Raw genomic sequence first — 13,212 nt, forward strand, 5'->3', positions numbered from 1 at the left:
CGACCTCACTGGTGTTAAGAAAGCAAATCAGAAACAGGCCACATTATATTCATCAGATTGCCAAACATGAGAGAGAGAGAGAGAGAAAGAATACTGAACCCTGGCAAACATGGAGAGAAAGGGGGCTCCTCCTACAGGTGGCAGGATACAGACTGGGGCACTCATGCATGAGGGCGGGCACCCGATGGTACCTGGGAACAAGGAAACCCTTTAAGGCTCAGCAATTGTACTGAGAAATCTGTGCTGAGGCCCAGAAGGAGCAGGACAAGATGTTCCCTGAAGCAGCCTTGATGAGAGCAGTGCGTTGGAGGGAACCTACGTGTCTGTGATGAGGAGAATGAAAAAGTGAAATGTGATGGATGCATGCTGTGGAGTACTGGGCAGCTCTGTGATGCAATGAACTGAACGTTCACGCAACATGGATAGATATTAAAAATAATGGGGGGGAGACAGAATGAGAGCTGTAAAAATGTACTATTTTTTAAGATGTTATTTTTTTAAGTAATCTCTACACCCAACGTGGGGTTTGAACTCACAACCCCGAGATCAAGAGTCACGTGCTCCACCGATCAAGCCAGCCAGGCGCCCCCTTAAATGTAATATTAAAACGTGCATGGGATTTTAAAACCAGCAGAGGATTCTCCATATATTATTCAAGGACCCAGAGAAAACATTTTAGAGAGGATCTGTAGAGTGGGGGCGGGGGCACAGGAGGGAGGACTAGAAGAAACACACGGGTGCTAGTGCGTCAAGATGGCTATGGGTCATGATGGGGACAGGGGAGGAAAAGGAGGAGGTGGGGGCCACGGGGTTGGGAAAAGAGAAACTGCGGGACACTTACAGAAGAGTCCCTGAAATTAACGGGCTCCTCCCCTGACAGATCAATTTCCATTGGGATAGGCTTGCCCTCAGGGGGTAGACAATAAATGGCTGAGGTTTACCTGACGTTCAGAAGCACCCTTGGTCACCCTAAAACTGATGAGAAAAGAAAGCCAAACAGGGGCCGGGACTTTGCCTAGAGTCTCCATGCTGGAGTGTGGGGCGAAGTGGGGAGAAAGATCAGAGGGGCCAGATCTGATGGGCCTTCGATGCCAGGTGACTGCGTCTGGTTTTCTCTCTTCACGGCTGCCCCCCCTGCCCCCGAGCACCAGGGAGTCTTTGAGGGTCTGAAGCGGGACAGAGCTTGATCAGATTGGCCTGAGAGAGAGCCATGTGGATGTAGGTGACGAGACTCGACAGGAGACTGGGTGCCCAGTACCAACAAGCATCTATCCCAAGCCTATTACAGGGGGCGTTAGGGGGGTCCACAGTGAAGAAACCAGTTCACCATGGAGCAAGGAAGGGAGAGACAACAAGGACAAAACCCATCGTTACAAACCCGGTTAAGTGTGATGTAGCAAACTGAACAACACGGGGCAGGAAGGCCGGGAGACCAGTCCTGAGAGGTCAGGGCCAGCCTTCCTGAGGTGACATTTAAGCTAAAATCAGGGGAAATAACAAGGGTTAAAAAACAAAAAGCACTCTGTGGACATGAACTTGGCACGAAGCAGAGTGGTGGGGCTGAGTCTGGTGGGAGATGAGAGTGAGGCAAAGGCAAAGTGATGCCTTTAGAGCCCTCTAGGACCCTGGGGAGTTTGGACAGGACTCTAAAGTGCCATGGGAACCACCGGAGGGTTTCCAGCAGGGACAGACTTTTGTGTTTACTGGGCACTTACTACAGACTATGTGCCTAGCTCTATATTATACATGGATAATTGAATCTTATTCCCCCCCCGCCGAGTTATTATTAACCCAATTCACACCTAAGGAAACTGAAGCAGGAAAAGGTTAAATGACCTACTCAGGGCAAGGTCACACAACTAGTAAGAGAAAGACTTACACTCAATCACTATAGGATGCTGCTCAATAAAATAACAGCCCACATTTAATGAGCAATTACTATATGCCAGGCAATCTGATTCCAGGGCCCCTGCACTTCCCATGTCACTGACCAAAAGAAGGGATCTTTTTAAGAATTCTTTGGGCTGTAAAATTATACGGGAAAATCCCAGTCCCTCTTTGGACCTCAGTGTCCTCACACATTAAACAGAAAGGCCAGACTTGTACCAGGGAACACGACAGCTAACAGGGCCTTCGGTATCCCAACCGTGGCCCAGCCAGGGGCAGTGGCAAGCACAAGGTCACCTAGCCAATTCCGACAAAACACTCAGAACGTCCAGCCTAGTCTGCTGTCCTGATGCCAGCGGCCTCCTGAGGACCTCCGAGGTCCCTTCAATTCTAAGATGTTAGGATCCCACGTCCAGGCACCAGTAGCCCAGGCCCATGGAGCCCTTGAGAGCCTCTGGCTGGCTCTTGGGCACCTTGCTGCAGAGCTGCCACTCGCGGCGGGCAGCAGTAGCCCGAGGCAGTGACCACAGTGGCAACCAAAAAGGACATCACCTGGACGACCTTTCCCCCCACCACACCCCTGCCCCACACCCACACACATCCACTGAGTCACTCGGGCAGACCACTGGTCTCCATTTCCACCACATCTGCCAAATAATGGAAAACAGTAGAAGCAGCTTCATCGGTCATTGTGAAGTTGGCAGTTACTTTACATAATCACCTAACGTGGGACCTAACTCTATAAACTTGTAGAAATTACCAGCACCTCTCCCCTGGCTAGAAATTAACTTCCCAGAAGGGGTAAAGTAGACCTTCCCTGGAGCTTGGTCTTGTCTTCATCCCCAGAATTCTTGCAGAAGGCCCACTATGTATAAAATCCTGGGGGTGGGGGGGACATGCCAGGACCTTCTTTATTATTTTATTTTTATTGTTTATTTTTGAGAGAGAGAGAAAGAGCCAGGGGGCGGGGGGAGCAGTGGGAGAAGAAGGGAGAGAATCCCAAGCAGAGTCCCCACCCAGTGCAGAGCCTGACACGGGGCTCGATCTCATGACCCTGAGATCATGGCCTGAGCCGAAATCAAGAGTCGGATGTTTAAGCAACTGAGCCACTCAGGCACCCTTTATGAATTGTTTTAATGTTTGATTTATAAACATTTCTTTCCTCAGATTTATTTCGGCACATACAGAAGGCCCTGGGGGCACCTGGATGGCTCAGTCGGTAGAGAAGCTGACTCAACTTCAGCTCAGGTCATGATCTCAGGATGGTGAGATCAAGCCCCTCATTGACAGGCTCTGCCCTCAGCAGGGAGTCTGCTTCTCCCCTTTCCCTCTCCCTCTGCCCCTCCCCCTCACTTGCACGCATAAGCTCTCTCTCTCTCAAATAAATCTTTTTATTTATTTATTTTTAAAGATTTTATTTATTTATTTGAGAGAGAGAGAATGAGAGACAGCACGAGAGGGAAGAGAGTCAGAGGGAGAAGCGGACTCCCCGCTGAGCAGGGAGCCCGATGCGGGACTCGATCCCGGGACTCCAGGATCATGACCTGAGCCAAAGGCAGTTGCTTAACCAACTGAGCCACCCAGGGGCCCTAAAATAAATCTTTTTTAAATAAACAAATCGATTCATATAAATCTTCACATGTCCCCCCAATTTTACAGATGAGGCTCTGGGGCCTGAGGTCACCCTAAAAAGGAATTGGGGCTCACAGCTGAGGTTAAGATATAGTACTAATAGCTGAACGAAGCCTGTTTCTTGGCTTATAAGATACACAAGTACATATGAGGCATCCCAACTTTACATCGAAAGGCTCTGGGAAAATAATTTTGAGACCAGAGGGAACACAATGGAGTAGTTAGGAGAAGAAAATTAGGTTGCAGTCCTGGTTCTGCCATTTATTAGCTGTATGAACTTGTCCATGTTATTGAACCTCTCTGAGGGCTCAGTTTCTCAGCCATAACATGAAGATAACTCTCTGGGGCGCCTGGGTGGCTCAGTCAGTTAAGCGTCTGCCTTCGGCTCAGGTCATGATCCCAGGGTCCTGGGATCCAGCCCCACATCGGGCTCCCTGCTCAGTGGGGAGTCTGCTTCTCCCTCTCCCTTTGCCCCTCCCCCTGCTTGGGTTCGTGCTCACTCACACTCTGTCTTTCTAATAAATAAATAAAACCTTAAAAAAAATACAGAGATAACTTGCACCTCAAAGAGTTGTTACGGGGATTAAACAAGATTAAAAAGTACATAGGACAGTGCCTGGTACATAGAAAGTGCTTTCTTTTTTAAGTTATTACATAAAATGAATTTTAAAATAGACATACTGAATGTGCCCTGAAAGTGGTTTTATAGGAAACAACACTTTGGTAATATAAATACAGTTCAGAGGACTCTAGTAGGAATTCACAAGCTCTGGAGCGGACAGAAGTCCCAAAAGCTAAGAAAAAATGCCATCAATAGTGATACACTGGAAATAACAAAATATATTGGATTGGCTGGTAAGTGAAACCCCATTCCATACGTACAATGGTGTAAAAGAGAATATGAGCACTGCGTGCAAGGGAATAAAAGCAAGCCACAGTGCAAAAATATAATGAAGGAATTGCTACCTGGTACCCTTGGCAGAGGTAAATATATCAGCAAAATCTGGTACAAAGCGGCAAAACCCACCCTTGTGGGGATGTTGCGTGTTGCCACCCATCCCACTAGGGGTCGCCCAAGGTCACCCAGAGAACTGGGGACAGCGTTCAATTCCTAGCCCAGTCTGCTTTCTGGGACACCAGCGGCCTGTAAACCCGCCAAGGGCCTCCCTTACTAAGCTGCACAAGGGACCGGTGGCCCCACGCCCACTGAGCCCTTAGGAGCTCAAAGGAAGGGATCCTTCAGAGTGAGGTGCCTGAGAGCCGCACTTCGCAGCATGGCACTCCCAGGCACAGCACGGGCACATTACCCTGCCGGAGGGGAAAACGCAAGGTGCATTTTTTAGGAAGGGGGCAAAGGGGCGAAGAGGATATTACCCCCATTTTACAAGTGAGGAAATTGAGGAGCAAATGATTAAGCAAACTGCCCAGGGTCACCCTGCTCGGGAACTTCAGAGCCACAAGTCCCACCAGGTGGGTCAGAACCTTGTCACTTGGTTCCTAACGCCCCACCCTCAGATGGGCCTGGGAGAAAAACCGGTAAGCACAGTCTGAAGGAGGGGCCATGAACAGATGGCTACTTGCTCCCCGCAAGGTCCCTCCACGCCTTCCTCAACGGGCCCAAGAAGGCTGTCTGCTTCCCCCATCAGCCATGACACTTGAGGACAGGGTCAAGGCCTTTTCTTGGCTCCCCCTCCTAGCAGAATCCCAGAGCTGCAGGCTAAGTTTATTTACTCAGCCAGGGCCCCCGACCACTCCAAAGGGCTCATCTTCAGGGCTCAAGGGCCCAATTTCCTCCCTGTCCTGCCCCCCATCCTTGCCCCAGGCCTCCTGGATTTCCCAGCCTCTCCTCAAACCCTGTCAGTTCTACGCCCAGAACCCCACTCAAGTCCCTACACCATCTACTGCTCCCAGCCTGGACTGGAACCCCTTTCTCAGGCCTCTGCACATCATGTGGACTCCTGTGATAGTCTTTTGTTCTCATTTTTTAAAATTGAAGTATCATTTATATAGAGAAAAAAGTATAATTTATATAGAGAAAAATGCACACCTTTTAAGCATACTGCTCCACGAGCTGCCCTGCCCCAGCCTCTTCACCAGCCTTCCTGATTGTCCCCGACCTGCCTCTCATCCATCCTCCACGGGGTGCTTTCGGGTTGCTCTTCCCAAGTATGTCTGACCCTATCACTGCCCTGGCCAAAACCCTCCAGCAGCTCCCCCTGCTCTAAGGATAGAGACCCACAGAAACAGATTAGAAACACTCCTTGCCCTTGAGAGAGAGAAATATAAAGTCAGACATAAATCCGCCTGCCCTTAAGAAAGGAATTCATTTCAGTTAAAGGGGAAACTGTTAGGCACAAGGTACTTGGGTCTTAAAGGATTTTGTTTATCCAGATGCTGAGCTGTAAAATGCCTCCATCTGGGAAGATGAGAAAGTAAATTTACAACCTAGTGAACAAAGAGCAGAGTTTAACTGCCTATGTAAGCTGTTGGTCAACTTAAATTTAATGTATGAGAAAATTTAACCACTCGTTGCATGTTTACATCTCATTGTCTTTGTTTAATAAAATTCACCCACTTTAAGTGAAAAATGAAATTAATGTTGGCAAACGTGTGCTCATTCCCCTTTTCGGTCCAGCCCACCTCCCCACCTGATCTACTTTTCATAGATTCCTTTCTCTTTTCTAGAGTTTTATGTGAAGAGGCCATACAATAGTCACGCTTTTGTGTCTAGCTTCTCTCACTTGGCATATTTGTGAGACTCATTCACGTTGCTGCATGTATCTGTAGTTCTCTTTCATAGGCGCGTAGTTAAGTATTCCATCACACGAATATAACACCGTTTCTTTTCCTTTCACCAGCTGATGCCTATCTGGGCAGCTTACATTTTGGGGCTACCATGCATAAGGTGGTTATGGACATTCATGCACCGGTTTGTGTGTGGACATATACTTCGTTCTCTACCAAAAAATGACAGGTTTCTCTGCAGTGCCTCCTGCTATTCCATGCAAAAATTAAGTATTCTCTTGGTATTGATTTGATTGCAGAAGCCTGTCTTTCCCACATGAAACACACACACACACACACACATCGATTTGTGAAACACAGATCAGAAAACCGTAGGAAGTCATAAAATGTAACTAGTAAAAATTTTTTTGGTGCAACTTGCCCTTACTGTTTCCCAAGCGTTAGGCACAGCATGGTATAAGCATTTTACCATTTATCTCTCACGACAGGCTTGTAAGGAGATAGTGCTGTTAGTCCCATTTCCCATATGGGAAGCTGGGCTCAGGGAGGGGAAGGCAATGACCCAAGCCACACCCAAGCAAGGGTCCACCAGGGCCAGGGTACATCCTAGGCCAGGGCTTGAAGACTAGTTCCACCACTTGGTAGACTCTCCTTGGGCCTCAGTGTGATGATTTATTCAGCCATCACAGATCTCTGAGACTCTTCTAGAAAGTCCTGGCTTCAAATATTCTGCTCCCACAAATAAGTAAAACGTCCAGGAAATGCCAACATATTAGCCAACCGCAGCTGGAAGTCAGGACAATAAACCCAGCTCGCGGAGCCAGGTGGGACATTCTCTGACTCGACTGCTGGCCCCACACAACTCTCCAGTTAATCTGGGTTTAGGGAAATCCCTTGAGGGGCTGGACCAAAGTAGATAGTGCCCAACCTTTGAGAAGCCAAAGAAACAAACAAAAGCAGCCATTAAATGGCTCTACAGATGGCAGAGGAAGAGATCTGGTTTTGCTTCAGAGAAGAAACGGGTGAGAGGAGAAGGAAGAAGGGTCTCGAAATGGAGGGAAGGGGAGACCAGAGCCCGGAGCAGGTGAGGGAAGGCTGGGTACTGCTGGGCCATGACAAACCCTTCAGTAGCCGGGCCACCAGAGGATGCCCATGGACGGGGAACGTGGAAATCAGAGTCCTCTGTGTTTCTGTAAAGTACACCTTCCCTCTCACCCTCTGACTGTAAATGGCTTACTCCACATGTGTTAGCAAGGCTTGCTGAGGCGTGGGAAGGCTGAGGGGAGAGACCCTGAGAGAGGTGATGGGGAAAGTGACTGACATGAGGAGACTCTACAGAACCAGGGCATGCTTGTAGGCAAGCAGGCTCCAGGGCCCAAGATGGTGGCAAATGAGAACGTCCAGCAATCTGCAGGCACCTTGGGAAGGACTTCCCTGGAGTAGAGAACAGAATTCCAGTTGGTCTTATCAAGACCCAGGATAGGAAGATCTGGCTGACAAATAACACCTGAGTGAGTCTGGAACTGCTAAGAATATAGGAGCTGGAAGAACACCTGAGGACACACCTGGAGAGGCAGGGCAGTTGGTGTGAGATTAAGTACATGGATTTAGGAGTCAGACTGTGTGGGTTTAAAATACTAGAGATAAAGAGAAACACTCTATAGTGACAAAAGGGTCAATCCATCAGAAAGAAACATTTTAAACATATCTGTACCTGACAACAGCACCAAAATATATGAGGCAAAAACTGACAGAAATAAAGGGAAAAACAGACAATTTGACAATCCACACTGCTCTTGTTTTTCCCCAAAGCTCATTTGTCTCAGGGTCTCTGCCCTTGGTATGTCCTCTGCCAGCAACAGCCTTCTAAAGATCCACGTGTGGCTGGAGTTTCCAATTCATTAAAGATTCTAGTCAGTGTCACCTCCTGAGATGGCGTTCCTTTAACCAACTTATCCACAGTAGCTCAACCTCTCACTCCCTATGCAGTTCTCTGGTTTCTTTTTCTTCTGAGTATCTCTGACATTACCTGCTAACTGCCTGCTTCCCTTCATTAGAATGTAATCTCCATGAGGTGAGGGCTTTGCCTGATATCCCGCATCCCCCTGCCGCCCCGTTCCTAGATCAGAGCCTGGCACAGCATGTGCTCAGGAAATATCTGTTGAAGTGGAACAGAAAATGCACTAATAGGACACACAGACAAATGGGACTTCATATATGGTACAGGGATAAAGGTGACACCTCAAACCAAAGGGAGAAAGGCAGACTAGTTGACACAGGGCGTTGGAACCACTGGGGAGCCATGTGGGGAAAAAAAATTTAAGTTGAAGCAGGTGGATTTATCACAAGTATGTAACTTGACTCCTTCTTAAAACTCCACTTTCAAAATGCAAAAACCCACAAGAAAAAGCAGAACAGAAGAGGGGACCACAATGAAATTTTTGAGGCTGGAAAGTAAATGGACAAGTACTATCATACAGCAACACCAAGCAGGCAATATGAAAAGGTGACAGTTTAGCCTGATTTACACTAAAAATTCCTTAAAAGGCTCAGAAATTAGTGGTAGGAAGATTGGTAAGAACAAGGGTTTAAAAAGCAGCTTAAAAACTCCAACGAGTAGATTCCTAGATCCCCTCCTTACACTACCCACCCTCTCTCCTCATGGGGGGCAGACCCTGGCAGATCAGAAACGTATTTTTAGGAGGGAGTAGAAGAAGGTCCCTGGACAGGTGGACACGGAGCACAGGAGACAGAGAAGGTACCAGCAACAGAGGGATTATACAAATGTCCACGTATTAACCATTGAGGATGTCCAGAACCTCGGCCCTCTTGCTCCACTCAGCTCTTGGAACACTGCCAGAGAGGCAGAGCACTCACAGTACTAAATGGGGAGACCTGCCCCAGGGCGTTCATACCCCACTCAACTCCCAGCAAAATGGGAAAAATGGACCCCTGTGAGGACATTTCATCAAGAAACTCCAGTCCACTAAGGAAGAGGAGATTCTAGAACTTTCTAGAGAAGAAAAAGTAGGTCAGGTACACAGCATCAGTATTCAGAATGACTCGGGACTTCCCAACTGCAATACTGAAAGCTGAGAGACAGCAGAGTAATGCCTTCAAAATATGACGAAACTTCTGGGTATATACCCAAAATAATTGAAAACAGGGACTCGAACGGATATTTGTACACCATGTTCACAGCGGCAGTATTCACAACAGCCAAAAGGTGGAAAGAACCCAAGCATCTACTGATGGATGAATGGATAAACAAAATGTGATCTATCCATAAAAGAGGATAAGAGGTAATTCCCGAAAAGAACCAGGAAGCTCTTCAAGTGCAAAGAGAAAGGTCTCTAGTGAAAAAGGCAAGGTGAAGAACAGAGTGCGTGAAGTGACATTCACTTAAGGGCCTCTTTTAAAAGTTTTATTTCAGTGTCAAAATTAGGGTAAAGTGCAAGAAATTTCATTTTCCAAAAGGCCAGAGGGGACAAATTATACCCAGATCTTCTGAAGGGATCAGGCTTTAACTCTGCCAAAATATTCATCCTAAGGGTTGAAGGCAGATCCATGTTTTGTGTGACCTAAAACATATAATGGGGGGGGGGCTTCCCTAAGAATATAAAATATACAAAATTGGAAAAAATGTGAATATTTCTTCAAAAATGAGAAAAATTATAGCAAACTACAACCTTTTTAAAAACAAATATCATGGGGCACCTGGGTGGTTCAGTCAGTTAAGCATCTGCCTTCGGCTCAGGTCATGGTCCCATGGTCCTGGGATGGAGCCCCACATTGGACTCCCTGCTCGGCGGGAAGCCTGCTTCTCCCTCCCCCACTCCCCCTACTTGTGTTCCCTCTCTCGCTGTGTCACTGTCAAATAAATAAATAAAATCTTAAAAAAAAAATCTTTAAACAAAAAAAACCCCCAAATATCACGAATATCACAAAATCCAGAAAAATAATATTTTCTTTTTAACTGCCTGAAACACCTCTGTAAGTCTTTTTTCCTACTTCTGGGGCCATATACTCTGATGGTTCTTCATATGAGAAGGGTTTTGTAATGTTCTTTTTTTTTTAAGACTTTATTTGACAGAGAGACAGTGAGAGAGGGCACACAAGCAGGGGGAGTGGGAGAGGGAGAAGCAGGCCTCCCGCTGATCAGGGAGCCTGATGTGGGGCTTGATCCCAGGACCCTAGGATCATGACCTGAACCAAAGGCAGACGCTTAACGACTGAGCCACCCAGGTGCCCCTAGTAATATCCTTTTATAGAGCGAAAATAAGGATGACTCAGTCTTACTTCTAACATGTACATTTATAACAGTACACACTGCATTATGGAGTACATTCTTGGCAGAAGAAAACTTCCACTTTTAATAAGTGTTAGCAAGAACTGAGTCTTCTGCTTCTATTTTTACAGTCTTTATGATTGAGAGAATTTTCCATAGATCAGCTTCTGACTCCAAATGTTTCAAACCTTGTTTATCTTCCTTACCCACTTTTGGCGCAGACGCTACAGGACACCTGTCCATGGCGATACTACCCCTGTTCCTGCAGCTTTTCTTAAACCAAGACATACTTGAACCACTAGTGGAAGCGACTGCAAACCACATAAACAGATAAAACCAAACTGAGTGTATTCTAACCCAACCATTAGCCAGATCCACGAAATGTCCAGGACAAACATGAGGTCACTTCACAGGAGAACAGTGAGGAGGGAAGTCATATTACAATGAAAATTTCTTTCTTTTTTTTTTTTTAAGATTTTATTTACTTATTTGAGGGAGAGTGAGAGAGACAGCAAGACTGGGGCAGGGTGAGGGGCTTGGGGGGAGGAACAGACTCCCAGCTGAGCAGAGAGTCCGACGTGGGGCTCCATCCCGGGACCCTAGGATCATGACCTGAGCCAAAGGCAGACACTTAACCAACTGAGCCACCCAGTGGCTTCTTAATTTTGTACATTTTATAGAAACGTATGACCACGGGCGCCTGGGTGGCTCAGTTGATTAAGCGGCTGCCTTCGGCTCAGGTCATGATCCTGGAGTCCCAGGATCGAGTCCCACCTCGGGCTCCCTGCTCAGCAGGGAGTCGGCTTCTCCCTCTGACCCTCTTCCCTCTCATACTCTCTCATTCTCTCTCTCTGAAATAAATAAAATCTTTAAGAAAAAAAAAAAGAAACATATGACCACTTCCAGGGCTTTGGAAGAGACAAGAGTGAGGGTCCTTAAAGCAAAAAGCCATTAGCCTCACGGAGGAGAATCTGTCTCCATCACAGAAGTTCAAAGGCTTTCCTTCCCTGGCCGAAATCTGTCTTTTCATCCTCCAAAATAGTAATCTCAAGATACTCCCTCCTTGAGACATACCATGAAACACAGTGTAAGAACTCACTGCCTTGGAAAAGGTGACATCACACATCCAAGAAGATGGGAAAAATGATAAGAAATGGTACATCATTCAGAAAAAAAAGTTATTGGGATTCTTAGCCTCACACTGTAAACCAAAATCAAGTCCAGATGCAGTAAAGGGTTAAATGTTAAAAATTAGGCCTTGAAGGAACAAAATAAAAAAATGTAGGTGAATATCCTTTGATTGCTTGTATTCTTTCCTAGCCCAAAAGCAATGGGCAATACCACAAAGACTGACATTTGACCAAGTGAAAAGTTTAAACATAAACAAACAAAAAGGGAGCCTAGCTGGCTCTGTTGTAAGAGTGTGTGACTCTTAATCTCGGGGTTGTGAGTTTGAGCCTCATATGGGGCAAAGAGTTTACTTTAAAAAAAGAAAAAAGCTCAACAACAGTCGGCTTCAGGGAAATACAAATCAAAACCACAATGAGATACCACCTCACACCAATCAGAATGGCTAAAATTAGTAAGTCAGAAAACAAATGTTGGTGAGGATGTGGAGAAAGCGGAACCCTCTTAAACTGCTGGTGGGGATGCAAGCTGGCACAGCCACTCTGGAAAACAGTATGAGGTTCCTCAGAAAGTTAAAAATAGAGCTACCATAAGACCCAGCAACTGCACTACTAGGTATTTACCCCAAAGATACAAATGTAGTGATCCGAAGGGGCACCTCCACCCCAATGTTTATATCAGCAATGTCCACAATAGCCAAACTATAGAAAAGAGCCCAGATGTCCATCGACAGATGAATGGATAAAGAAGATTGGTGTGTACACACACACACACACACACACACACACACACACACACACGCACAATGGAATATTACTCAGCCATCAAAAAAAAAAAAGAAATCCTGCCATTTACAACAATGTGGATGGAACTTGAGGGTATTATGCTAAGCGAAATAAGTCAATCAGAGAAAGACAATTATCATATGATCTCACTCATATGTAGAATTTAAGAAACAAGGCAGAGGATCATAGAGGAAGAGAGGAAAAAAATGAAACAAGACAAAACCAGAGAGGGAGACAAACATAAGAGACTCTTAATCTCAGGAAACAAACTGAGGATTGCTATGGGGAGGGGAGTTTGGGAGGATAGGGAGTGATGGACATTAAGGAGGGCACTTCATGTAATGAGCACTGGGTATTACACGCAACTGATGGATCACTGAACTCTACCTCTGAAACTAATAATACACTACATGTTAATTAATTGAACTTAAATAAAATTTAAGAAATAAAAATAAATGAACAAAAATAATAATAAACAGAACAAAAACAACCCAGCTTAGAAAACATGTAAGGCAGGGGCGCCTGGGTGGCTCAGTCATTAAGCGTCTGCCTTCGGCTCAGGTCATGATCCCAGGGTCCTGAGATCCAGCCCTGCATCAGGCTCCCTGCTCTGCCAGAAGCCTGCTTCTCCCTCTCCCACTCCCCCTGCTTGTGTTCCCTCTCTCACTGTGTCTCTCTCTGTCAAATAAATAAATAAAATCTTTTAAAAAAAATAGAAAAGAAAAAAATGTAAGGCAAACAATAATC

The sequence above is a fragment of the Eumetopias jubatus genome, unplaced genomic scaffold (genome assembly GCF_037043125.1).
Source record: "Eumetopias jubatus isolate StellerSeaLion01/CBP00866 unplaced genomic scaffold, mEumJub1_p1.0 scaffold_9, whole genome shotgun sequence".
Lineage (NCBI taxonomy): Eukaryota > Metazoa > Chordata > Mammalia > Carnivora > Otariidae > Eumetopias > Eumetopias jubatus.